The following is a 14,503-nucleotide window of genomic DNA, read 5'->3' as shown; positions in this document are numbered from 1 at the left end:
CTTAGGGAGAACACTTATACCTTGAAATTTAGTGAGGGATCATCGTATAATGCTACTGCCGTACTAAGCAAAATAAGATGCATAAAAGATAAACATCACATGCAATCAAAATATGTGACATGATATGGCCATCATTATCGTGTGCCTTTGATCTCCATCTCCAAAGTACCATCATGATCTCCATCGTCACCGGTATGACACCATGAACTCCATCATCTTGATCTCTATCAACATGTCATCACATGGTCGTCTCGCCAACTATTGCTATCACATAGCAATAAAAGTAAAGCAATTATATGGCGCTTGCATCTTATGCAATAAAGAGACAACCATAAGGCTCCTGCCAGTTGCCAATAACTTTAACAAAACATGATCATCTCATACAACAAACTATATCACATCCCTGACCATATCACATCACAACATGCCCTGCAAAAACAAGTTGGACGTCCTCTACTTTGTTATTGCAAGTTTTACGTGGCTGCTATGGGCTTCTAGCAAGAACCGTTCTTACCTACGCATCAAAACAACAACAATTTTTCGTCAAGTGTGCTGTTTCAACCTTCAACAAGGACCGGCCGTAGTCGAACTCGATTCAACTAAAGTTGGAGAAATAGAGACTCGCCAGCCACATGTGTGCGAAGCACGTCGGTAGAACCAGTCTCATGAACTCAGTCATGTAATGTCGGTCCGGGCCGCTTCATCCAACAATACCACCGAATCAAAGTAAGATGTTGGTGGTAAGTAGTGTGACTATTATCGCCCACAACTCTTTGTGTTCTACTCGTGCATATAACATCTACGCATAGACCTGGCTCGGATGCCACTGTTGGGGAACATAGTAATTCAAAAAAAATCCTACAATCACGCAAGATCTAACTAGGAGATGCATATCAATGAGAGGGGAGAGTGTGTCCACGTACCCTCGTTGACCGAAAGCGGAAGCGTTTAGTAACGCAGTTGATGTAGTCGAACATATTCACGATCCAATCGATCCAAGTACCAAACGTATGGCACCTCCGTGTTCAGCACACGTTCAGCACGATGACGTCCCTCAAGCTCTTGATCCAGTTGAGGACGAGGGACAGTTCCGTCAGCACGACGGCGTGGCGACGGTGATGATGAAGCTACTGGCGCAGGGCTTCACCTAAGAAGTACGACGATATGACCGAGGTGTTGAACTGTGGAGGGGGGCACCGCACACGGCTAAGAGATTGTCTGTTGTGCCTTTGGGGTGCCCCCCGCCTCCGTATATAAAGGGGGGAGGAGGAGGTGGCCGGCCAAGGGAGGCGCGCCATGGGGGCAGTCCTACTTGGACTCCTATTCCAAGTAGGATTCGGCACCCCTTCCTTCCTTCCACCGGAGAGGAAAAGGGGAAGGGAGAGAGAGAGGGAGAAGGAAAGAGGGGGGCCGCCCCCTCCCCTAGTACAATTCAGTTTGTGCAAGGGGGGCGCGCCCCACCTCACGTGGCATTTCTCCTCTCCTCCAGTATGGCCCAATAGGCCCAATACTCCCCCCGGGGGGTTCCGGTAACCCCTCGGTACTCCGGTAAAATATCCGAATCACTCAGAACCATTCCGATGTCCGAATATAACCTTCCAATATATGAATCTTTACCTCTCGACCATTTCGAGACTCCTCGTCATGTCTATAATCTCATCCGGGACTCCGAACAAACTTCGGTCATCAAATCACATAACTCATAATACAAATCATCATCGAACATTAAGCGTGCGGACCCTACGGGTTCGAGAACTGTGTAGACATGACCGAGACACATCTCCGATCAATAACCAATAGTGGAACCTGGATGCTCATATTGGCTCCTACATATTCTATGAAGATCTTTACCAGTTAAACCGCATAACAACATACGTTATTCCCTTTGTCATCGGTATGTTACTTGCCCGATATTCGATCATCGGTATCATCATACCTAGTTCAATCTCGTTACCGGCAAGTCTCTTTACTCATTCCGTAATGCATCATCCCATGACTAACTCATTAGTCATATTGCTTGCAAGGCTTATAGTGATATGCATTACCGAGAGGGCCCAGAGATACCTCTCTGATACACTGAGTGACAAATCCTAATCTCAATCTATGCCAACTCAACAAACACCATTGGAGACACCTGTAGAGAATCTTTATATTCACCCAGTTATGTTGTGATGTTTGATAGCACACAAGGTGTTCCTCCGGTATTCGGGAGTTGCATAATCTCATAGTCAAAGGAATATGTATAAGTCATGAAGAAAGCAATAGCAATAAAACTGAATGATCAACATGCTAAGCTAACAGACGGGTCTTGTCCATCACATCATTAGGAGACTTAATCTCGTTCATCAAATGACAACACATGTCTATGATCAGGAAACTTAACCATCTTTGATGAACGAGCTAGTCAAGTAGAGGCATACTAGGGACACTTTGTTTTGTATATGTATTCACACATGTATCAAGTTTCCGGTTAATACAATTCTAGCATGAATAATAAACATTTATCATGATATAAGGAAATATAAATAACATCTTTATTATTGCCTCTAGCGCATATTTGCTTCACTAACCCGGACTGACGCTGTTTTTAGCAGAATTGCCATGGTGTTATTTTCGTGCAGAACTCAAAGTTCTCGGATTGACCTGAAAATTTCCGGAGAATTTTTGTGGAATATATAAAAATAATGGCGCAAGAAGATACCAGAGGGGCCCACCCAGAGGCCACAAGCCCAGGGGGCGCGCCCACCCCCCTGGGCATGCCCTGCAGGCTTGTGGGCCCCCTGGACCTCCTCCGACCCTAACTCCAAATCTATAAATACCTATTCGCGGAGAAAAAAATTCACGTTTTATGATACAGAGCCGACACCGCCTCCTGTTCTTCATCAGGAAGACCGATCTGGAGTCCGTTCGGGGCTCCGGAGAGGAGTGAGGGAGTCCTGGATTAGGGGGTGTCCGGATAGCCGGACTATACCTTCCCCGGACTCCTGGACTATGAAGATACAAGATTGAAGACTTCGTCTCGTGTCTGGAAGGGACTTTCCTTGGCGTGGAAGGCAAGCTTGGCGATACGGATATGTAGATCTCCTACCATTGTAACCGACTTTGTGTAACCCTAACCCTCTCCGGTGTCTATATAAACCGGAGGGTTTTAGTCCGTAGGACAACATACAGAACAACAATCATACCATAGGCTAGCTTCTACGGTTTAGCCTCTCTGATCTCGTGGTAGATCTACTCTTGTACTACCCGTATCATCAATATTAATCAAGTAGGACGTAGTGTTTTACCTCCATCGAGGGGGCCCGAACCTGGGTAAAACTTCGTGTCCCTTGCCTCCTGTTACCATCCGGCCTAGACACATAGTTCGGGACCCCCTACCCGAGATCCGCCGGTTTTGACACCGACATTGGTGCTTTCATTGAGAGTTCCTCTGTGTCGTCGCCGTCAGGCTCGATGGCTCCTACGATCATCAATAGCGATGCAGTCCAGGGTGAGACCTTCCTCCCCGGACAGATCTTCGTCTTCGGAAACTTCGCACTGCGGGCCAATTCACTTGGCCATCTGGAGCATATCGAAAGCTACGCCCCTGGCCGTCAGGTCAGATTTGGAAGTTTAAACTACACGGCTGACATCCGCGGGGACTTGATCTTCGACGGATTCGATCCACTGCCGAACGCGCCGCACTGTCACGACGAGCATGATCTAGCTCTGCCACCGAACAGTGCCCTGGAGGCCGCACCCGCATCGGCTTCAACCCTTAATTCGGAGCCAACTGCGCCGATCGAGGATGGGCGGTTGGACGCCGCCTCGGGGGCTGCGATCCCAATGGCGATCGAGCCGAACACCAGCCTCACACTCCGCGAGACTCGTGACTCCAAGGAGCCGGACTCCGAACCCTCCGCGCCCCTGCTGATCGAATCCGATTGGGCGCCGATCATGGAGTTTACTGCCGAGGACATCTTTCAGCACTCGCCTTTCGGCGATATTCTAAAGACACTGAAGTCTCTCTCTTTATCAGGAGAGCCCTGGTCGGACTATGGTCAGCAAGGTTGGGGTATGGACGATGAAGAAATTCAAAGCCCACCCACCACCCACTTTATAGCCACTGTCGACGATTTAACCGACATGCTCGACTTCGACTCCAAAGACATCGACGGTATGGACGCTGATGAAGGAGACGATGAAGAAACAGTGCCTATTAGGCCCTGGAAAGCCACCTCGTCATATGACATATACATGGTGGACACCCCAAAAGACGGAGATGGCGATGGAACAGCGGAGGATGTCCCCTCCAAGAAACAGCCTAAGCGCCGGCGTCAGCGGCGCCGCTCAAAATCCCGCCAAAACAAATACGGTGATTCCAGCACGGGAGATAATAATACTCCGGAAAGTGCCGAAGAAAACCCCCTCCAGCAAGATTTAGCACAGGAGGATGGAGAAACCAGCCCCCATGAGAGAGCGGCAGACAGAGAGGTCGAGGACGATAATCATATGCCTCCCTCCGAAGACGAGGCAAGCCTCGACGACGATGAATTCGTCGTGCCAGAGGATCCCGTCGAGCAAGAGCGTTTTCCACGCAGGCTTGTGTCCACGGCAAGAAGCCTCAAGAAAAAACAGCAATAGCTTAGAGCTGATCAAGATTTGCTAGTCGAGTCGACAGATGGACTGAAGTCCTTGTGGCCGAAGAGCATAAACTCGAACGCCCCTCCAAGAGCTACCCAAAGCGCAGGTTGCTACCCCGATTAGAGGAGGAAGCACTTAAACCTACATCACCAGCACTCGATATGGCCGATCGGCCACCTCGTGGCCACGACAGAGAGGACTCTCGGCACTCCACTCAAGCCGCACCTCATACCAAGGCACGGGAAAATGCGCCGGACCTGCGAGATATGTTGGAGGACAAGGCAAGGCAAACAAGATCGATCTATGGATCGTGTGGGCGCCCCACGACTCGAGACGGTAACCGTCACGCCGGCCACAAATTCGGCAGGGCCGAACATAGTAGACAAAGCTCATTGGAGCTACGTCGTGATATAGCCCAGTACAGAGGCGCCGCACACCCACTACACTTCATAGAAAAAGTAATGGATCATCAAATCCCCGAGGGTTTCAAACCCGTAAACATCGAATCATATGATGGCACAACAGATCCTGCGGTATGGATTGAGGATTATCTCCCTCATATCCACATGGCCCGCGGCGATGATTTCCACGCCATCAAATACCTCCCACTCAAGCTTAAAGGACTAGCTCGGCATTGGCTTAACAGCTTGCCAACAGGATCAATCAGTTGTTGGGAGGACTTGGAAGCCGCATTCCTCGACAATTTCCAGGGCACTTATGTGCGACCCCCAAACGCCGATGACCTAAGTCACGTAATTCAGCAGCCAGATGAATCGGCCAGGCAATTCTGGACACGCTTCCTAACAAAGAAAAATCAAATAGTCGACTGTCCGGACGCAGAGGCCCTAGCAGCCTTCAAGCACAATATCCATGACGAGTGGCTTGCCCGGCACCTTGGACAGGAAAAGCCGAAATCTATGGCAGCACTCACGACACTCATGACCCGCTTTTGCGCGGGAGAAGACAGTTGGCTTGCTCGTAGTAACAATATGACCAAGAACCCTGGTAATTCGGATACCAGGGACAGTAGTGGCAGGTCGCGTCGCAACAAGCAGAAGCGCCGCATTAACAGCGACAATACTGAGGATACGGCAGTTAATGCCGGATTCAGAGGCTATAAATCCGGTCAGCGGAAAAAGGCATTCAAAAGAAATCCTAGGGGCCCGTCTAGTTTGGACCGAATACTCGACCGCTTGTGCCAGATACATGCCCCCCCCCGAAAAGCCGGCCAATCACACCAACAGGGATTGTTGGGTGTTCAAGCAGGCAGGCAAGTTAAATGCCGAAAATACCGACAAGGGGCTGCATAGCGATGACGACGAAGAGCCCCAGCCGCCGAACAACAGTGGACAGAAGGGTTTTCCCCCACAAGTGCGGACGGTGAACATGATATACGCAACCCACATCCCCAAGAGGGAGCGGAAGCGCGCATTAAGGGACATATACGCGGTAGAGCCAGTCGCCCCAAAGTTCAACCCATGGTCCTCCTGCCTGATCACCTTTGATCGAAGGGACCATCCCACTAGCACCTGTCATGGCGGATTCGCCGCATTGGTTCTAGACCCAATTATTGACGGATTTCATCTCACTAGAGTCCTTATGGACGGCGGCAGCAGCCTGAACCTGCTTTACCAAGATACAGTGCAAAAAATGGGCATCGATCCCTCCAGGATTAAGCCCACCAAAACGACCTTCAAAGGCGTTGTCGGCGTTCTGGGAACGGGGGTCCCCAGACTTGCCTGCCTGCGGCCTGCGGCGTGGCTCAAAGGAGGCCCAGCATGGCCCATCTTCATCAACACAAGACTCAAGACCCTCGCGAGGGGCCAAGCCTCGCGAGGCGGACGACATGGAGCTTCCTCAGGCACGGCCTCGTCAGGATGGCTCGCGAGGAGGCGGAGAGATCAAGGCGGGGTACCTCGCGAGGAGCCCATGATGCAAGCCATGACGACTCAAGGCGCCAGGCGGGTGCCAGCGCGTGCAGCGTCCTTCTTTCCTCTTTGGTGCAAAGGGGGCAAGCGCAGCCGCGGGGTACCGAGGCATCAGGCAAAGGTTGCCATTTTGGTGCAACGACACCAAGACCAGGAGGACTACGAGACGGCGGTCACCATGGAGCCCAGGACGGCGTCATCACCAGAGCTTTGCGCAGGTGAAGACTGCTTTTGTCAGGATAGTTGATACTTGCTGTCCCCATTAAAATTAGCCCGCCATTGTTGGCTCCCTTCCCGCTCGATATTTGGGAAGAGGACCAGGGCCTCTATAAATAGGACCAGCCACCCGCATAGCAAGGGGGTTGGGTTCGGTTCGGTTCGATGGGGTTCGTTCCGACGGTCGACAAGTGAGAGCAAAGCAGAGAGAGTGAGTGAGAGAGAGAGAGGTGACTGAACTCCTCCTAGCAGTTCATCACCCCAGCCAAGAACAGACCCTCGCGAGGCTGTTCTTCCTTGTATTGTTCATCATCATCAGCCCCAGGAGGCAATCCACCAACCACACACTGGAGTAGGGTATTACACCACAACGGTGGCACGAACCAGTATAAATCTTGCGTCCCTTGTGCAGTTCTTTTAGTAGTTTAGATCTTTGTGAGACGGGGAGGTAGAAGGCGTAATCTCCGCGCGCACCCCAGTGTTCGAACCTTAAGGGCCTGCCGGAACCCGAAATCCGACATTTGGCGCGCCAGGTAGGGGTGCGCCGGAATTCGTCGTCCACCGCCCCGTTCTCCTCCGACCGTCGCATCCATGTCCGACGCTCGTCAGGCCCACGCCGAGCGCCGGGCCGCCATCGCATCTCGCGTCGCCCAGACGGCGCCCGTCGGCGGACGTCCTCGTCGTTCCCCGTCGCCCGCTGTCAACGCCGCCACCGGCCCGGTGGGGGGCGAGCAGCAAGCGTCGTCCCAGCATCCCTCCGTGCGGCAAGACGGCCACACCGCTACTCCATCGCTCGCGCCCGCTGGTTCTTCGTCCCGCGCGCTCCGCGCACCCTTGGAGGCTCGAGCTGCGCTCCTCGTGGCAAACGAACTCCTGCGCTACCGTCCCATCGACGACGTCTACGACGAGTGGCTCGACCGCGTCGCCGAGCTTGTCCGCGCCGCAGGGGGATCTCCCACGCCGTCCGTTCCGCTGCGCCGCACCCCGCCCCGCGCGGGCAACGAAGCCCCGGAGGCGTACCAGCCGCTTCCTCTCCAAGAAGACGCCATGGCTCCAAGGTGCGTGGCCCCTGGGCGGAACCCGCTCAGTCAGGCGCCAGCGCAGCAAGAACGGAGCTGCCAAGAGACCCCACGCCCGCAAGGAGCTGCCAGGGCGCTCCCTGCTCCGGCGCGCCGCGACCCTGCTCCAGCTCCGGCACGCCAAGACCCCGCGCTGCTCCTAGATGCAGCGCGTGGGGACCCTCAAGACCAAGCTCTCCACCAGCCGAGGCCTTTCGTGGCCACCGCAGGCTGCCGTGCCTACACCACCGAGTTGCGTAGCGTCGCGTGGCCCGGTAAGTTCAAGCCAGACCTGCCTCCACGTTACGATGGCACGACTGACCCTGCAGAGTTCCTCCAGCTCTATGAGCTGGGCATCGAAGCTGCCAGCGGGGACGAAAAGGTCATGGCGAACTGGTTCCCCATGGCGCTCAAGGAAGGAGCTCGCACCTGGCTCCTGAATCTGGCTCCAGGCACGATCTCTTCCTGGGACCAGATGCACACCCGCTTCATCGCCAACTTCCAAGGTACTCGCGACCGGCCGCTCGCCGTGAGCGACATGCGCCGCATCAAGCAACAACCTGGAGAGACCCTGCAAAAGTACATCCAGCGCTTCAACAGCGCGCGCCTCAAGATCCCCAAGGTATCCGAGGAGGCCATCATCTCGGCCTTCTCCGATGGTGTGCGCGACGTCAAGATGAAGGAGGAGCTGGCGATGCATGAAGACCTGTGCACCTCCCTGGAGCTGTTCAACTTGGCGACCAAGTGCGCCAGGGCTGAGGAGGCACGCCTCTCCCTCCTCGAGCTGCCTGCCGCAGACCCAGAAGAGAAGATGCCCAAGGCCAAGGACGTGAAGCGCAAGGGAGCTGCCGTGCTCGCAGCAGAACCAGACACCAAGCGGGGCAAAGATCTGCCTGAGTCCTCCAGGGGCAGCCGGTACTGTGTGTACCACGACCTCCACACCCTCAACACCAACGAATGCCAAGAACTCCGCGCCGTGCGGGGAGGAAGGATCGGCCGTGGTCCCGATCGCGCCGATCAGGGCTACGGCCGAGGAGGAGGAAGAAATGCAGGATGCTGGGAAGACCGTGGCCCGCGCCAAGGGTGGCGCGATCAGCCTCGCGAGGATCGCTGGCGAGACCTGCCTTGCGAGGGGGACTGGAGGGATCAGCCTCGTGAGGATCGCCCGCAAGGCAACGCAGGCCTCCCTCCACTGCCGCCTCAGCCAAGGAGGAACGAGGACCGCCATCAAGACGAGGGGGCTGGGGGCTTCCAGGAGCCACGCGCAATCACCTGCATCCTGGGCGGAGCTCAAGCCCCAGCCTCCCAATGCATCTTCAAGCAGTTTGCCCGCGAGGTGAACGAAGCCCTCCCCAGGCTCGAAGCAACACGCCCTCTCAGGTGGTCGGCGTGCGCCATCACATTCAGCTTAGCGGATCAACTCAAGTGTGCAGCCACAGCTGGCGTCCTCCCGATGCTCTGCTCCCCAGTCATCAGCAATGTACTGGTCACCAAGACCCTCATCAATGGTGGGGCAGGACTCAACGTCATGTCCGTGGAAATGTTCAACAATCTCCAAGTGCCCTACGACCAGCTTCAGCCAACCAAGCCCTTCTCCGGAATCACCGACGGCTCCACGGTCCCGATTGGGCAGGTCCGCCTCCCTGTCACCTTCGGGGCACGCGACAACTACCGCACCGAGCTCATCGACTTCGACGTCGCCCACATCCGCCTGCCGTACAACGCCATCCTCAGGTACCCAGCGCTGGCCAAGTTCATGGCCGTGACTCACCATGGCTACAACGTCCTCAAGATGCCAGGGAGTGGCCGAGTCATCATGGTGCCCTGTGAAGAGAGGGATGCGGTGTGTTCCCTAGAGCGAGCCTTTCAAGCCGCGTCATTGGAAGACCCGGATCGCGGAAGCAGGAGGCTTCCCGAGACCACCCACAAGAAGAAGAAGACATCATCCGGACCGGCCCCTCGGGAGGCAGGCCCCTCAGGGCCCGCGTCCGCCCTGGGGGAACCTCCTTCCATCGCATAGGAAAGCGCGCCCGGCGCCCTCCTCAGGCAGGGCTCGGGGGCTCTCCCCTGGAGGGCCACCGACCTGGCCAGGGTCACGAGGGAGGCGCTTGGGCACCACGTGGAGGCGTGTTTCGAAGCACGTTTCCCTCAAGAAGGAGCAAGGCAAGGAAGGTCAGACCCGCAAGAGTTCGTCGATAGAGCCATTCAAGAACTACAGGAATCAAGGATCATGAGAGGTTGCCGCCGTCTACCGGCTGCGGCTCCCCATCCAGGCGAGGATGGTGGGCTGCGCGTCTGTGTCGATGTACCAGGGCTCAACCAAGTCGCTACCATGGAGCGCCTCTGGCCCTCGCGAGTGGGGCGCTGCCGGGGTCCGCCCCACAGCTACGTTCGCATGCCTTACGGCCTGCCGAGCGTGGTTGCTACATGCCAGCGCCTCATGAGGAGCATCATGGAGGCTCAAGAAGACAGGCGTTCCGTAGCCCTAGCGGAGATGCAGATGACTCGTGAAGAGCTACCAGTGCCTCCGGAGCCTCCCGAGGCCCCTAGGCCTGGGGGCTCGTGAGGATCGGCTTCCGCAGCCTCCCGAGTCTGCTGCACCGACACCCCTTCGCCCTCGACACCCTCAGGTGACATCTTACAAGTTTCATTTTCAGCTGGGAGCGCCCTCCTAGGGCTGCATCGTTCCCAGGCCGCGTGGGTCCGTCCCTGCGGTATGTATCCCTTTATTTCATATCGTTAGCTTGCTTTGTTGGGGGCGCCCCTTGGGCTGCATCATCCCCAAGTCGCTTGGGCCCGACCCAGCGATGTTTACCTTCCCAGCATCTGTTTGAATGAATCCCCTCCTCCACAGCTAACGTGTTTGATCTAGTTGCCTGCTCAACTGGCGCCAACTGACGGAATTGCTCCCACAACGGCACGACGCTTGCGCATGGGTCCGTCCCTGCAACGCCGACAAACCTGAATGGCTGAGCTCTGGCCGCGGCAGCCCCGCATAGGGCCACCTCGTCAAGCCTCCAGTGCCTCATCCCCCCTCAGAAGCAACTAACGGCAGACTGACAGTTGTCATGACAACCTTTTCTTCCTTCTATGATGAGTTTACAGGATCCCCTAAGGGAGTTGCACCAGGCACGACCCTCGCGGCGTTCTTTTCACTCTCGCCCGCGCGAACCGCTTGCACGTTAAAGGGGGGTGCCTGAGCATCGCGACTCAGGGCTCCTACTGGCTCTCTAGCCCTCACCCTCTGGCCTTGACCACGGCATCACGACCTGGCATACCAGCGACGGCTAAGACTAGCTCGAGGGCCGGGACCCAAGGACGTAGAGAAGAAAGGGGAGCAAAGGCGGGGGAGAAGGGGCTCGCGAGGACCTTGCCGAGCGATTCCGCTCCTGCCGACGCGCGGACCCGACGGCACACCAGGAATAATCCCCGACTCTCGAGATAAGTCACCACCCGAAAGCACCAGCTATCGCAGCACTACCCCCGCACCTAATGCAATTCCGTGTCAGCGACGCCGCTCTCCTTTCTCGCCGAATGATGGCTGCTTGGGCGCCAAAGGGGACCTCCTGAGCATCACGACTTAGGGGCTCTTACCGGACCCCGGGTCGCTCACCTCCTGGCCTTGACCACGGCATCGCGACCTGGCATACCAGCGACGGCTGACACCGCCTTGGGACTGGGACCTGTCGGCGCAGAGCACCAAGCCCTCGCGAGGTTCGAAAGGGAGAACTGAGCTAAGACGGAATCAGCAACTCACACAGCTCTGCAGCAAAGGTTATGTATTAACAAACGGGACCACAGGCACCTTACAAGCCCCCATGGGGCGCATTTCGATTCCTCACAGGGAACTGATCCTAAGGGATGCTAACTACATGTGCTCCTGCAAAAGATGCCATCATCAACAGTGGGCCGTCAAGCGCCGGCGCCAACCCATCCAGATCAGAGTCGGCGACGGCCAGACGAGCCCGCCCTGCTCCGGGAGCGGCGCCGACTCGGGGGCTCGTGGTTGTCGTCGCTCGTCTCCGGAGTCGCGAAGATCTTGCCGGAGTCACAAGACCCTCCGGCGCCTCCGCCAAGGGAGCAGTCGACGGGCCTAGCCCTCACCAGGGCAAGGTCCTGGCCACCTCTCCCGGGGCAACACTCCAGCCGGCGCTCGTCCGCGTCGAAGACTTTGAAGAACATCGCCGCAGCGCCATCGTACTCCAAGTGGACCGCGAAGACGCCCCTTTCCCTGCAAACCCGAGCGATCTCTCTCCAGCCACGGGACATGTAGACCTCACCCGGGGCAGCGACCACGACCTCTGCCTCGGTCGCGAGGGTGCTACAGCCAGCGTGCTGCAGCCAGAGCTCCAGGGGCTCCCCCGGAGGGATGATGGAGGCGAAGAAGGGAGGCAGACGGATCCAAGACTGGAGAGGAATGGTGACGTGGAGCACGAACTCTTGGGAGGAGCCCTCGGCATGGACTCCAGGAGGAACAACCCATGCCTTCGTGACCCAACGGCGCCTACGACGGTGCCGACCGCAGGGATCGGCATCGACACCTTTGAGGCCCTTGACGTGGGCATACAAGGGAAGTGGGAACCCCGGCGGAGCCCGCTCGCACCGAGGCCTCGCCACCACCTGGCGGTCCTCCTCGTCTCGGCCGCAAAGGGCGAGCCGTTTCTTTGGCGGGAGCGGGTCTGGCCCCTCTCGAGGAGCCTTTCCCTTCTCCGCTGCAGAGAACCGGCGGATCGGAGCCATCGCAGCAAGATGGAGCAAGGATCGGGAAGAAGGAGAAGCCAGGAGGAATGGACTGGAAGGGCATGCGCAGCCCCGTACTTATAGCCGGCGAAGGCCAACCGCCGGCCTCCAAGATCACAGGTAATCATGACACGATCTGCATGCAGGGACTTGTCCAACTCGCGCGATCACCGAGGCGTCGTGGGGAAGTGGAGACACCCACGTCCCATCGACCGCCACACGGCGCCCAAGGCCGCAGGCTATTAGGGCCCGCGGCGCTTCGCCCTTGCCCTTTCGCCTCTCGGCACGGCCAAGTCTAGGCGCGCCTTGGGCCCGGGGGCTACTGTCGGCGTTCTGGGAACGGGGGTCCCCAGACTTGCCTGCCTGCGGCCTGCGGCGTGGCTCAAAGGAGGCCCAGCATGGCCCATCTTCATCAACACAAGACTCAAGACCCTCGCGAGGGGCCAAGCCTCGCGAGGCGGACGACACGAAGCTTCCTCAGGCACGGCCTCGTCAGGCTGGCTCGTGAGGAGGCGGAGAGATCAAGGCGGGGTACCTCGCGAGGTGCCCGTGACGCAAGCCATGACGACTCAGGGCGCCAGGCGGGTGCCAGCGCGCGCAGCGTCCTTCTTTCCTCTTTGGTGCAAAGGGGGCAAGCGCAGCCGCGGAGTACCGAGGCATCAGGCAAAGGTTGCCATTTCGGTGCAACGATACCAAGACCAGGAGGACTACGAGACGGAGGTCACCGTGGAGCCCAGGACAGCGTCATCACCAGAGCTTTGCGCAGGCGAGGACTGCTTTTGTCAGGATAGTTGATACTTGCTGTCCCCCTTCAAATTAGCCCGCCATTGTTGGCTCCCTTCCCGCTCGATATTTGGGAAGAGGACCAGGGCCTCTATAAATAGGACCAGCCACCCGCATAGCAAGGGGGTTGGGTTCGGTTCGGTTCGGTGCGGTTCGTTTGGACGGTCGACAAGTGAGAGCAAAGCAGAGAGAGTGAGTGAGAGAGAGAGAGAGGTGACTGAACTCCTCCTAGCAGTTCATCACCCCAGCCAAGAACAGACCCTCGCGAGGCTGTTCTTCCTTGTATTGTTCATCATCATCAGCCCCAGGAGGCAATCCACCAACCACACACTGGAGTAGGGTATTACACCACAACGGTGGCCCGAACCAGTATAAATCTTGCGTCCCTTGTGCAGTTCTTTTAGTAGTTTAGATCTTTGCGAGACGGGGAGGTAGAAGGCGTAATCTCCGCGCACACCCCAGTGTTCGAACCTTAAGGGTCTGCCGGAACCTGAAATCCGACAGGCGTAATACCAGGTGTAGAGGCCAACTGTACAGGCTCAGTCACACTTGAAGTGGTCTTCGGATCTCCGGATAATTTCTGAAGCGAGGAGTTAATCTTCGACATAGTTCCATTCTGCAGTGGCTATCACGCACTGCTCGGGCGAACCGCATTCGCCAAGTTTAACGCGGTACCTCACTACGCATACCTTAAGCTCAAGATGCCAGGCCCTCGAGGAGTAATTACGGTCAATGGAAACATAGAACGCTCCCTCCGAACGGAGGAGCACACGGCGGCCCTTGCAGCGGAAGTACAAAGCAGCCTTTCCAGGCAGTTCTCTAGTCCGGCCATTAAACGTCCGGACACCGTCAAGAGCGCCCGGAGTAACCTACAACAAGACCGCCTGGCACATCCCAAGCAGGCGTAGCAATGCGGCCCCAACCCCAGCCCTCGCAAAAATGCGACGCCAGTGCTTCGCGTACATCACTACGCTTTAGAAATACCATGGGTACAGGGGGAGGGACACCATCACGGCACGCCCGAAACACGTCTTAAACCGCACCAGGGGCTGCCGATTTTTTAATTTTCTCTTACTTTCAGGACTCCATTCTTCGGAAGGCCTGTTCGGCAGTTCAATTGCCGCACAAATGATGCAAGAACCAGGGAAGCAGACA

This window comes from Triticum urartu, chromosome 3A (genome assembly GCF_056163025.1).
Source record: "Triticum urartu cultivar PI428250 chromosome 3A, HENAU_Tu73, whole genome shotgun sequence".
Lineage (NCBI taxonomy): Eukaryota > Viridiplantae > Streptophyta > Magnoliopsida > Poales > Poaceae > Triticum > Triticum urartu.
Note: the sequence above shows the minus strand (reverse complement) of the source record.